At 42.6% G+C, this 11,747-nt stretch overlaps 1 protein-coding gene across 1 annotated transcript in view; it reads left to right on the top strand.

Moving 5' to 3' along the window:
• Positions 1-6,877: 6,877 nt before the first annotated feature.
• The window catches only part of LOC132856262 (protein inscuteable homolog), a 34,650-nt gene continuing 29,780 nt past the window's right edge, over positions 6,878-11,747 (top strand). The window contains exon 1 of the mRNA XM_060885778.1: positions 6,878-7,112. The gene's annotated coding sequence lies outside the window, so the exon portion shown is untranslated. The remainder of the gene's footprint in view (positions 7,113-11,747) is intronic.

Genomic DNA, 11,747 nt, shown 5'->3' with positions numbered 1-11,747 from the left:
AAATGTTACTAACACTATAACAATACATTATTAAAGGTATAATTAACATTCTGTTTGATGAAACACGCACCCTGAAGTCTGAAGGTGACTCACCTCACATCTGATTATTTCTGAATGATTTAATTAGTTAATTAGTCAATAAGAATTGAATTAAGAACTGTATATTAGAACTGATAACATGTTCTATAACATATATAACTGTATATTAGAACTGATAACATGTTCTATAACATATATAACTGTATATTAGAACTGATAACATGTTCTATAACATATATAACTGTATATTAGAACTGATAACATGTTATATAATAAACATTATCACAACATTTTACAGAAAATAAAGCACACATGATATGTATTAGCTATAAATAAATTCAATTCAATTCATATAGTGCTTTTAAAAGTGGATATGGCCACAAAGCAGATTTACAGAAATCTAAACATTTTCAAATTTAAATTTACTGTCATTATAATCCAAATTAATTAAACTTTCTGAGATATGTGGAAGAAACTTTCAATCATTATAAACACTGAGCGTGGGATTATAAATCATTATAAACACTTTGAATGGGATTATAAATCATTATTAACACTGAGATTGGGATTATAAATAGTTATAAACACCAGAGAGTGGGATTAAAAATCATTATAAACACTGAGAGTGAGATTATAAATCATTATAAACACTGAGAGTGGGATTATAAATCATTATGAACACCAGAGTGTTATGGGAGGCATTTAATCCAAATTAATGAAACTTTCTGAGATATGTGGAAGAAACTTTGAGTGGAACCAGACTCCAAAGGGAACCTCAGCTTCATCTGTGTGACACCAGAGAGTGGGATTATAAATCATTATAAACACTGAGCGTGGGATTATAAATCATTATAAACACAGAGAGTGGGATTAAAATCATTATAAACACTGAGTGGGATTATAAATCATTATAAACACTGAGAGTGGGATTATAAATCATAATAAACACAGAGAGTGGGATTATGAATCATTATAAACACTGAGCGTGGGATTATAAATCATTATAAACACAGAGAGTGGGATTAAAATCATTATAAACACTGAGTGGGATTAAAATCATTATAAATGCTTGTGATGACGGGGAATGCCTGAAGAGGGGTTCAATCCGTGGAGGCTAAGGTCCCCGAATTGTGCAACTGATACTCTACCGATACACCAGGCAGGCACAGATGATACAGTTGAGGATGAGCACAGAAGTGTTAACACCTTGCTAAACAGACAATTACCTCTCAGAGAGACATGTGCTCCGATACAGGATACCACTCTGAAACAATCAAAATCTTTTTTTCAAACTCCTAGTGGTTATATTACTTCTCAGAGTGATATGTGCTGTAATACATATAACCGCCCTGAAACTCAATCGGAAACTTTTCCTGACACCTATAGGTTTATATATTACCTCGATATGTGTTACCGCTCTACTCTGGCACAGAATATGTCTGGCACCAAAACTCAGGCATGCACAGGTGTTGCGATTTGCGCTAATTGCAGCTATGTGACCGAGAGCCAATAAAGAGGCATGCTGGTGGCCGTTACAGTAAGTTACAGTACCCCCACGCTAGGAAACGGCCCCTGATGGTTCCAGGCTCGTTGCTCGGTCTCTACGGAAAGTCCTAACCAGCTCCGTGTCCAGGATGTGTCTCGCAGGGACCCATGAGCCAGGGCACTAGAGAAATATTGAGGACCGGCTTCAGCCTGGAGACATGGAATGTAGGGTTGATCTTCATGGACTGGGGGAGCAGCAGGTGGTAAGCCATGGGATTATTCTGCTGCAGGATCATGAATGGCCCAATGTAGCGTGGTGCCAATGTCTTAGACTCAAAGCGCAAGGGCAGATCTTTGGTCACCAGCCAGACCCTCTGACCTTGGCAGAATGTTGGTGCACGTCTCTTGCAGTTGGCCATGTGGGCGCTTCTCTGAGCAGCCATCAGGAGGGTGGTCTTTGCCTTTTACCAGATCCTGTAGCATCAGGCCACCATTTGGTCTGCACCCGGGACCCCTGACTCCCCCTCCTGCTCGACAAACATGGGGGGTAGCCAAACTGACTTTTGAAAGGCAACATGCCCAGGGCGGAGTGCCAAAGAGTGTTGTGTGCATACTTGACCCAGGTTGCAGGGTTGGAGGTGGCCAGACAATGGAGGGAGCGAACCAAGTCCTGGTTTACCCTCTCTGTCTGACTGTTTGATTCAGGGTGGAAGCTTGATGAGAGGCTGGCAGTGGCACCTATTAAGCGACAGAAAGCCCCCCAAAATAGGCTAGAAAATTAGGGCCCCCTATCAGAGACTTAGTCAGAGGGGAAGCCATGTGTCCGTACGACATGCTGTAACATGAGTTCTGCAATCGAATTTCTGAAGATGAGAATGTCATCCAGGTACACAAAGGCATAGCGAATCAAGGTGTCCCTGAGGACCTCGTTGATGAGGTGCTGGAAGACTGCTGGGTGTTCATTAAGCCAAAGGGCATCACAAGATAATTGTACTGCCCTGAAGGCATGATGAAGGCAGTCTTCCACTCATCCCCTGTCCTGATGCAGATCAGGTTATGCGCACTGCGGAGGTCAAGTTTAGATAATATTCTGGCCAGATGCAGGCGGTCAAAAGCTGAGTTCATCAGGGAAGGGGGTGGTGGTCCTTCTCTGTTACAGCATTTAAGCCCCTGTAGTCAATAAAGAAGAAGCCTGCCCCCACTGGTAACATGGATGGGCGAATATGTCTCAAGGGTAAGGCCTCTTAGATATATTGATCCATTGCTATATGCTCTGATGGTGAATGGCATAAGAGTCTGCCCCTTGGGGAGCTGCGCCTGGGACCAGGTTAATGGCGCAGTCAAAGGGACGGTGAGGTGGCAGGACCCGCTGTTTAGAGAAGACCTCTTGGAGGTCCCGGTAGTCCTCTAGGACCCCTGCCAGGTCCACAGACCCTGGTGGGCGGGGGGAGCAGAGGGAGGTGCTTCTCCGAGGCAGCTCTGGGTGCACTGAGAGCCCCAGACCACGACTGACTGCGTGGCCCAGTCTATTTGCAGATTATACTGCTGCAACCAGGGGAAGCCCAAGATAAGGCGTAACTCGGGAGCCTGAGTGACATATAGTGACAGACACTCTGTATGAAGACCAACGTGCAAGGTGAGCCGATCTGTCTGCTTGGTTATGGGCTCAGCAGCCAATGGGTGCCTGTTCAGGGCACGAACCAGAAGGGGTTGCAGGAGTGCCTAGAAATGGAGCTTCAAGCTGCGGGCCAAACCTTCATCAATAAAATTTCCGGCCACCCCCAGTCAAAAAGGCCCGGAAGTTTATTAGTCTGCCTCACCCTAGGAGAAGGATGGCAGATAGGAAAAGACCAGAACTGTGAGGGGTCACATCTTGGACCAGCCCAGACCCCTCTACCTGGGAGAGTCCCTGCCATTTTAGGACTTGTTTGGAGTGGGTGACCCAGGGCAGAGACCTGGGGGTCTCAGAATGGAATGGGCCGTTGTGCTGAATTAGACCCGTAGAACCCAGTTGCATGGGCTTTGAGGAAGCCTCTTGGGGCTCCGAGTAATAGGAACACGTATAAGCACATGCGTGTTGACGCTGGGGCCTCCTACTCGCCTGTCGCTTGGTTCGGCATGCCCATAGGAGAGTGTCAAGGCGAGGGCAAGCTGGTACAAAGCCTCCAGGTCCTGAGGGTGCTCGCAAGCCGCTAGCTCATCCTTTAGCTTCTCAGAGAGGCCCTGCACATAGGCCTCCTGATGGGCCTGGTCATTCCAGCCTTAGCCGGCTGACACAGTTCAGAAATCAATGGTATTGCTGGTTACCGAGCGTGCGCCCTGGCGTATGTGAAGCAGTCTTAAATAGCGGAGTGCACAGGTGTTGCGATTTGCGCTAATTGCAGCTACATGACCGAGACCACCTATAAAGTGGCATGCTAGTGGATGCAGGATTGCCTAAAAGGCGCCCACGACATTACACAGAGAGTAATATTATAAATCATTATAAACACTAAGAATAGGATTATAAATCATTATAAACACATGAGAATGGGATTATAAATCAATGTTAACACTGAGAGTGGGATTATAAATCATTATAAACACTAAGAATAGGATTATAAATCATTATAAACACATGAGAGTGGGATTATAAATCAATGTTAACACTGAGAGTGGGATTATAAATCATTACACTTCTAGAAGTCTGTTTATTATGGATGAAATGTGAAGATGTGTAAGTAGGTGTGTACAGTATGTGTAAGATTTATTCTAGTCAACTGAGCATGATGAAGACTTGGCCGAGGAACTGATTGTGTCAGATAAAGTCACCTACATCGTCTCTAAGTGAAAGCCAGGATTCACATCAGGATTTATTTATTTATTTATTTACTCATTTATTTCATATTATTTATAAATGAAAACAGAAAAGTTATTTAGTGTTCTTCTCATTAAAATGTTCTAAGATTATATTTCAAAACATTACAACTTTGTTAAGTCTTCCTTTTGAACAAACACTAACTTTCTATAGACAGGACACAAAGACCTACTGAACTGAAGTGAAATTAAATAAATAAAGTGGTTAAAGTGTAAAAGTGCAGCTTCATGTCTGTTTAAATGAAGGTGTAAAAGCAGCTCAGAATGTTCAGGTTTGCTGACGTTCAGGTAGAGATGTCAGAGCTTGTTGCCTTGGTAACTAAAGTTGACTCTACACCTTTTTGGCTGGGATGAGCAGTAAGGTCTTAAATAGTTTTACTGAGAGAGAGATAGGATGAGAACACAAGGAACTTCATATGCTATGATTTTATTATACACACAGATGCGTAATTACCATTAACCATCTACTTAATTACTGTAGTAAGTGCACGTGCTGTTCAATACTTTTCACCCTTGTTGATCACACAGTCTTAGAAAGAAGAAAGAATCTTGGACAGATTCTCCATCTGTAGATCAAAGAAGATCTAGAAGAGCCTGACATTTGACAGACATATTTGGTAAACAAGGTGCCACCTCACCCTTTCACCCTGATGATGATGATGATGATGATGAACCGTAAACCTGTTGCCTCATGTCTTATCTTTTCCTCACCACCATCACCTCTGACTCACTCATTAAGGATAAATTTAAAATGTATATCCTAAGTTTATTTCTCTAAAGCTGTTTTGTGACAACGTCTGTGTTAAATGTGCTGTACAAATAAAACTGAAGGGAATTAAACTGAATTAATGGAAGCCAGACGAGACAGTGAGGCTACATTGTGATGCACTAGGACTTTGCCAAAGCCACAACTATGTTCTGAACTTTTCTCTAGTCACTCAGTGAGCTGTAGTTAGTGCAGAGTGACATGTTGTAGTGACACGGTGGAACTGGAGGAACATGTAGTATATCATGTAGTGATGAAGTCGTTTTTATTGCATTACTGTATATGAACTTTATATTTTCAGTGACACTGTCATGAAAACTGAAGCATGCATGTGCTTGGGCTCGTGGTTTTCATCTGCCTGTTATTTTTAGGGTTTTTCCGTCTGGATGAAATGCTCTCCTGACTGAACTACACTGGAATTCTTATGGAAAGTTCTCTGGATGATGGAAAAGTGCAGTGTATAATTTGTAAAGACTGTTTTTCACTTTGGGTTTGTTCCCATTCCAGCAGCATTCAGCACTGAAGTGAGCAGCCTTAATAGTGAACATCTGGGAGTGATTCTGGTGGGTGTGTGTGTGTGTGTGTGTGTGTGAGAGAGAGAGAGAGAGAGAGAGAGAGAGAATCTCACTCGGGAGTTTTGTGTTTTATAAAGTTTATATAGGTTTCTATTTGTTTATGTTTTATTTTTAAAAATTTCAAATAAAAGAAAAGTTTCGCATTGAAACACTTAAGGAATTCTGTAAAATTTAAATTAAAATGGCCAACTCTTTCTCTCTCTCTCTCTCTCTCTCTCTCTCTCTCTCTGCACTCACTCTCTCTCTCTCTCTCTCTCTCTCTCTCTCTCTCTGCGCTCTCTCTCTCTCTGCACTCTCTCTGCCCTCTCTCTCTCTCTCTCTCTCTCTCTCTCCGCTCTCTCTCTCTCTGCGCTCTCTCTCTCTCTCTCTGCACTCTCTCTGCACTCTCTCTCTCTCTCTCTCTCTCTCTGCGCTCTCTCTCTCTCTGCACTCTCTCTGCCCTCTCTCTCTCTCTCTCTCTCTCTCTCTCTCTGCGCTCTCTCTCTCTCTCTCTCTCTCTCTCCGCTCTCTCTCTCTCTGCGCTCTCTCTCTCTCTCTCTCTCTCTCTCTCTCCGCTCTCTCTCTCTGCGCTATCTCTCTCTCTCTGCACTCTCTCTGCACTCTCTCTCTCTCTCTCTCTCTCTCTCTCTCTTGCTCTCTCTCTCTCAGTATTTTGATCAGGAAACAGAAGTGGTGTTTATGGGTTTGATTCTGTTTTACTTTTCTGGGACTCTGTGAAAGCTAGACACTGAAAGTCCAGAAATAACTCTCTCTTAGACATCATGCTCACTCTTCTCACTCAATACTTCTAGGAAATAAAAGTAAACATGGTTTGTCCGGGTGAGAAATCAGGTTTCATGCTGCTGCTGGTGCTGCTACAGTGTCTGGTGGCTCAGCGATGTTTTTTCTCCATCCACATCTGTTTTCCACTCCTCCAGCTCTTCATGCGGTTTCAGCTGTTTTTCTGTCAGACTTTAAAAACCTCCACGTCCGCGTCACTGCGTCGGCAGTTTTGCTCTGAGGTCTACAGTTACACAGTGCCGTAACTAACTCATGTGAAATTACATGCCTGACCACAAAGCTGAGAAAAAATACAGCGCAGCCTCGCAGACATAAATAGACGAGTTTTAGTGTGAGTCTGGCCTAACGCCCAGCTGAGCTCCAGAGGAGAGTCTTAAAGTCGTTATAGACTCTCTACAGCTTAGTGCGGCTCACACACTCACATATACAGACACACATACACTCTACTCCCGTTGTGGAACGACAGACGCAGACACAAACATTATCAGTCGGCAGACGCAGACAGACTCAGATAACACACACACACACACATACTGTACACACACAGACTCACACAAACACACACACACACACACAAAGCAGTGAGGATGAAATCTTCAGCAGAGCGTTCAGTAAGTCTTAAATTTTTCATTCATTCAGTTTTACCAGCTTTGTGACTGTGTGTGTGTGTGTGTGTGTGTGTGTGTGTGTGTGTGTGTTTTGAAGTGTTTTGTGTGTGTTTTAAAATGTTCAGAGCTGTTGTGAGTGAAACACTTGATATCAGTAAGATTACACTCTGAACTTTTATAACTTGTGACTTTTTTTTCATCTCAAACACACTGATGCAACATTGGAGAATTAAATTTCACACTGGCAGCTGATGATGTCATAATGAGGAGACTCACACTCAGTTCAGCTCACACTAACCCTGAATTCACACCAGACACAGAACGAACACCTTTCATTGTACATCAGACAGGTACAGTAAAACAGCAGGACTTTATTATTACACCACAGCACTGTGTTCTGGACTCTGAGGTGGTGATTAATTCTCTCTAACAGCAGCTCTGACAGTAGATCAGGTTTATATTAATGTACTCACTCTGATACCTTGTCGTTTCCATAGTAACAGTGTGTTCACAGGGACATGTTTCATAGTGAACAAACACTACAAGAATCAGGACATTTATGTAGATCAGTTTGTGCTCCATATAGACACTAGAATGAGATGAAGCATGACCTTTAAACCTTAAGACCTTTAAGGAATTTCCTTTCTTTATCTTCTTCTTCTTCTTTTGATTTATTCTTTGTTTATTTGCATTTTGTTCCCTTCTAGTTTTGTTCCTTTCTTCTCCCTTTTCCTTTATTACTCTTCTTTCAGACTTTATTATTCCTGTTTTTTCTTTCCTTACCTTCGTCCCTCTTTTTTCTTCATTCATTTCTATAAGACCCTTCTTTATTTTTCGTTCTCTCTCTTTCTTTCTCTTTTGTACTTTTATCCATTCATTCATTTGTTACTCTTCCTTTCCTCCCTTTCTCTCCCCTGCTCTGTTCCTCTCATTAGTAAAGGATGGGAGGAGATTTTTAAATGAAATTAGAAATAAAAATAAAGTTAAGTTTGATGTTTAAATGCATTTTAGCTGGGTGTGTTCATGTTAATGGCAGACTGTCAGACTAAAGCTGTCGCTAATCATGGAGCAGAGAGAAAGAGCTTCACCACTAATGATAGTCCCACACACACACACACACACACACACACACACACACTCACACACACACACACACTCACACACACACACATAGCTGTGGGTATACAGTTACGCTGCACAGAACCTCTTTGTTTTCTTCAGTCAGGTCCTGAGCACTGGAGCGTTGTGCTGCTCAGCGTCCTGAACGTTTCTTAATGGTATTTTTATGGCATGTTGATGTCACTGTGCACCGTCTCATTCACTAAATTCACACACATGTACACACAATCCAGGCTATTCGGGTCCTCTTACAAACTTGCTGTACTCATTAGATCACTACATAATCGCCTATTATAAAGCTTGCTAGATCTACACTGAAGTCAACTATCTGTACATAAAGCTATCTCACTAGCTATTAAGTATTTTAAGTTACTATGAAAAGACACAGTGACTAATTACACTGTAAATACACTTAGTGTCTTGTCACCTTAAAAAAATTCTTGGGTTAGCTAAGGGTTAGAGTTAGAGTTCAAGTTCAAGTTCAAGTTCAAGTTAGCTTTATTGTCATTCCGCATACATGTAAAGCCATGCAGTGGAACGAGATGTCGTGTCTCACAAGTCAACGGTGCAACATACATACAGACATAAAACAAAACAACAACGAAGCAGGGGGGCAGGTACGGACTATGCCATCAGTACAAACAATACACTCTATGTAAAGAGTGTGTTTGTGTGTAGGGTGTGTGGTTATGTGTTTGTAGGGTGTGCGTTTGTGTGTGTATAGGGTATGTTTTGTGTGTGTGTGTGTGTAGGGTATGTTTTGTGTGTGTGTGTAGGGTGTGTGGTTATGTGTTTGTAGGGTGTGCGTTTGTGTGTATTTTTGTGTGTGTAGGGTGTGTGTGTGGAGTGTGTGTGTGCAGGGTGTGTGTTTGTGTGTGCTTTAACTCTCTTTATTTGAATATATTGTCTTCTGGTAAGGAAGGATTCTGACTTTTGTGTACTATCTGCTTTAGACACTTTGTTCTAGAGTTGTGTGATTTGAATTTTGTCATAATCTGTAGCATTGTTGATCTTATAGTGTTGGTCTTTGTTGTTCTCTCAGCTGATTAATCAGGAGTAGTTTCAGTCTAGAATTGTGGGCAGGGATTACTCATTTAAATCGAAGGTTCTCTGCTTTGTAAGTATCCCACTAACGCATTGTAAACAAGTGTTTAGTGCTGTTTGATATATTCTACCAAACCATATTTTAAATCTCACTCTTGCTTGACTGCAGATATGTGCCTCAAACCCATCTCTGTAGTCACCTCTTACCATCGCAGGTGCTCTCATCTACAGAGCAGAGGTGGTACAGTACAGGTCTACTGTTGTCAAAGAGATGGTATTTCACACCTCTCCTCTTGTCTCATTTAACCATCTCCTCTTTTGAATTCCATGCCATTTCAGTTACCTCTCTGATCAACCATGTTATCATTGTTGTCTACCGCCCTCCTGGTCCCCTAAGACACTTCCTGGAAGAAATGGACACACTGCTCAGTGCTTTCCCTTCCGATAGCTCCCCTCTGCTTGGTGATTTCAACCTCCCCTCTGACAAGCTTCAATTTTCTTCAAGCTTCAAGCTTTGGCACAAGACCCTCATAAGCTCCACAACATTTTCTCTTCTCTATTCAAGCCCCCGACTCCACCTGTTTCATCTTCCCAGACTGCAGAAGACTTTGCTTCTTTTTAACACAAGAAGATTGAGGAAATCTGAAGGACCTTCACTTCTGCCCGACTGCACCTACATCTCACAGTCAGGATTCCATACTCCTTCTTGTCACATTTCTCAACTGTAGCAGCAGAAGAGATTCTACAACTCATCCAGTCTTGCAACCCTACCTCCTGCCCATTGGATCCACTTCCTTACACTATGCTCCATACCATCTTGCAAGACCTTCTGCCCTTCATCACCACAAATGGATCCATAACATCTGGTCATGTACCAACTACCTTCAAGAGAGTATGGGTTATTCCCAACCTGAACAAACCTGCTCTGCATCCATGAGACATCAGTAACTACAGACCGGTATCACTTCTCTCGTTACTTTTAAAAATTCTTGAACGCATTGTCTGTAATCAACTGTCTGTCTATCTCTCACAGAACAACCTCTGACTTTAAAGCAGCTCATTCCACAGAGACAGCCCTTTTGGATGTCTCTGAGAAACTACATGCTGCTACATCAGCCAAGCTGTCATCTGTCATCATCCTCCTCTACCTTTCAGCAACATTTTGTACGGTCAACCACAAGACTCTCTTATCCACCCTCAGGAGACTTGGGATTTGCGGATCAGCTTGGGAACAGTTTGCTTCCTACCTGGAAGGACGCTCATATCAGGTAACATGGAGGGGAGTGACATCTGCTCCACACAAACTCTCCACTGGTGTCCCACAGGGCTCAGTACTTGGTCCTCTTCTTTCCTCCCTGTATACTCACTCTCTTGGTGAAGTTATTTCTCCACACAGGTTCTCTTACCACTGCTATGCTGATGATACACAACTTACCTCTCTTTCCAACCCTCAGATACCACAGTTTCTGATTGGATCTCAGCATGTCTGGCAGCTCAATCCTAGCAAAACTGAACTGCTGATCATCAGGTGATTCATCCCCAGGTCATGACCTTGTTATATCCCTACATAACGATCTAATCTCCCCTTCAGCCACAGCTCACAACCTTGGGGTAACCATGAACAATCAACTGTCCTTTTCCTCTCATGTTGCTAATGTGAATCGCTCATGTCGGTTTCTTCTCTACAACATTAGAAGGATTCGGCAATTTTTGTCCACACAGGCTGCTCAGGTACTTGTTCAGTCTCTTGTACTGTAACACACTACTGGCAGGTCTACATATGAACGCAATTCGTCCTCTGTAAATGATCCAAAATGCAGCTGTACAGCTTGTTTTAAACCTGCCAAAGTTCTCCACACCACCACACTGCTGCGATCCCTCCACTGGCTTCCTGTAGCTGAACACATCAGATTCAAAACACTGATGCTGACCTACAAAGCCACAAACAGACCATCTCCCTCTTACCTCAAAGCCCTCATCACTCCTCACACTGCACCTCACACCCTCAGATCTACAGCACTGCTCCACTGGTTCCCCCCCCACCCCCTCAACAGGTATGCTGAGGTAGCAGTCTTACTTCCCTCTCCTTCTTCTGCACACATTTCTGCTCCACTTAGCTTCGATTTTCCTGGAATAACACCACAAGAATTCCACGTCTGAAGAGTTGCCTTTGTTTTCACCATGTGTGGGTTCAGCTTAACACACACACACACACACACACACACACACACAGAATCTGAGTGCTGTATTTTTCCAACAGCAGTGTAATTGTTGCAGTTCACATTTTTGTTATCGACTTGCTAATAGCACAAGTTATGAAGCATATTCTTGTGAATTAGATTTTACTAGTTATCTGTGTTACTAAGTGAACATTATTATAACGTTATTGAATTAGTGAGTGAGCCATTTAATTAGTGAATCAGTAACCAGCTCATTTGTTAAAGAATTTATGCACTTATTCATTTACTCCACTAT

The sequence above is a fragment of the Tachysurus vachellii genome, chromosome 13 (assembly GCF_030014155.1).
Source record: "Tachysurus vachellii isolate PV-2020 chromosome 13, HZAU_Pvac_v1, whole genome shotgun sequence".
Taxonomy (NCBI): Eukaryota; Metazoa; Chordata; class Actinopteri; order Siluriformes; family Bagridae; genus Tachysurus; species Tachysurus vachellii.
This window is presented reverse-complemented; position numbering and strand designations above follow the sequence as displayed.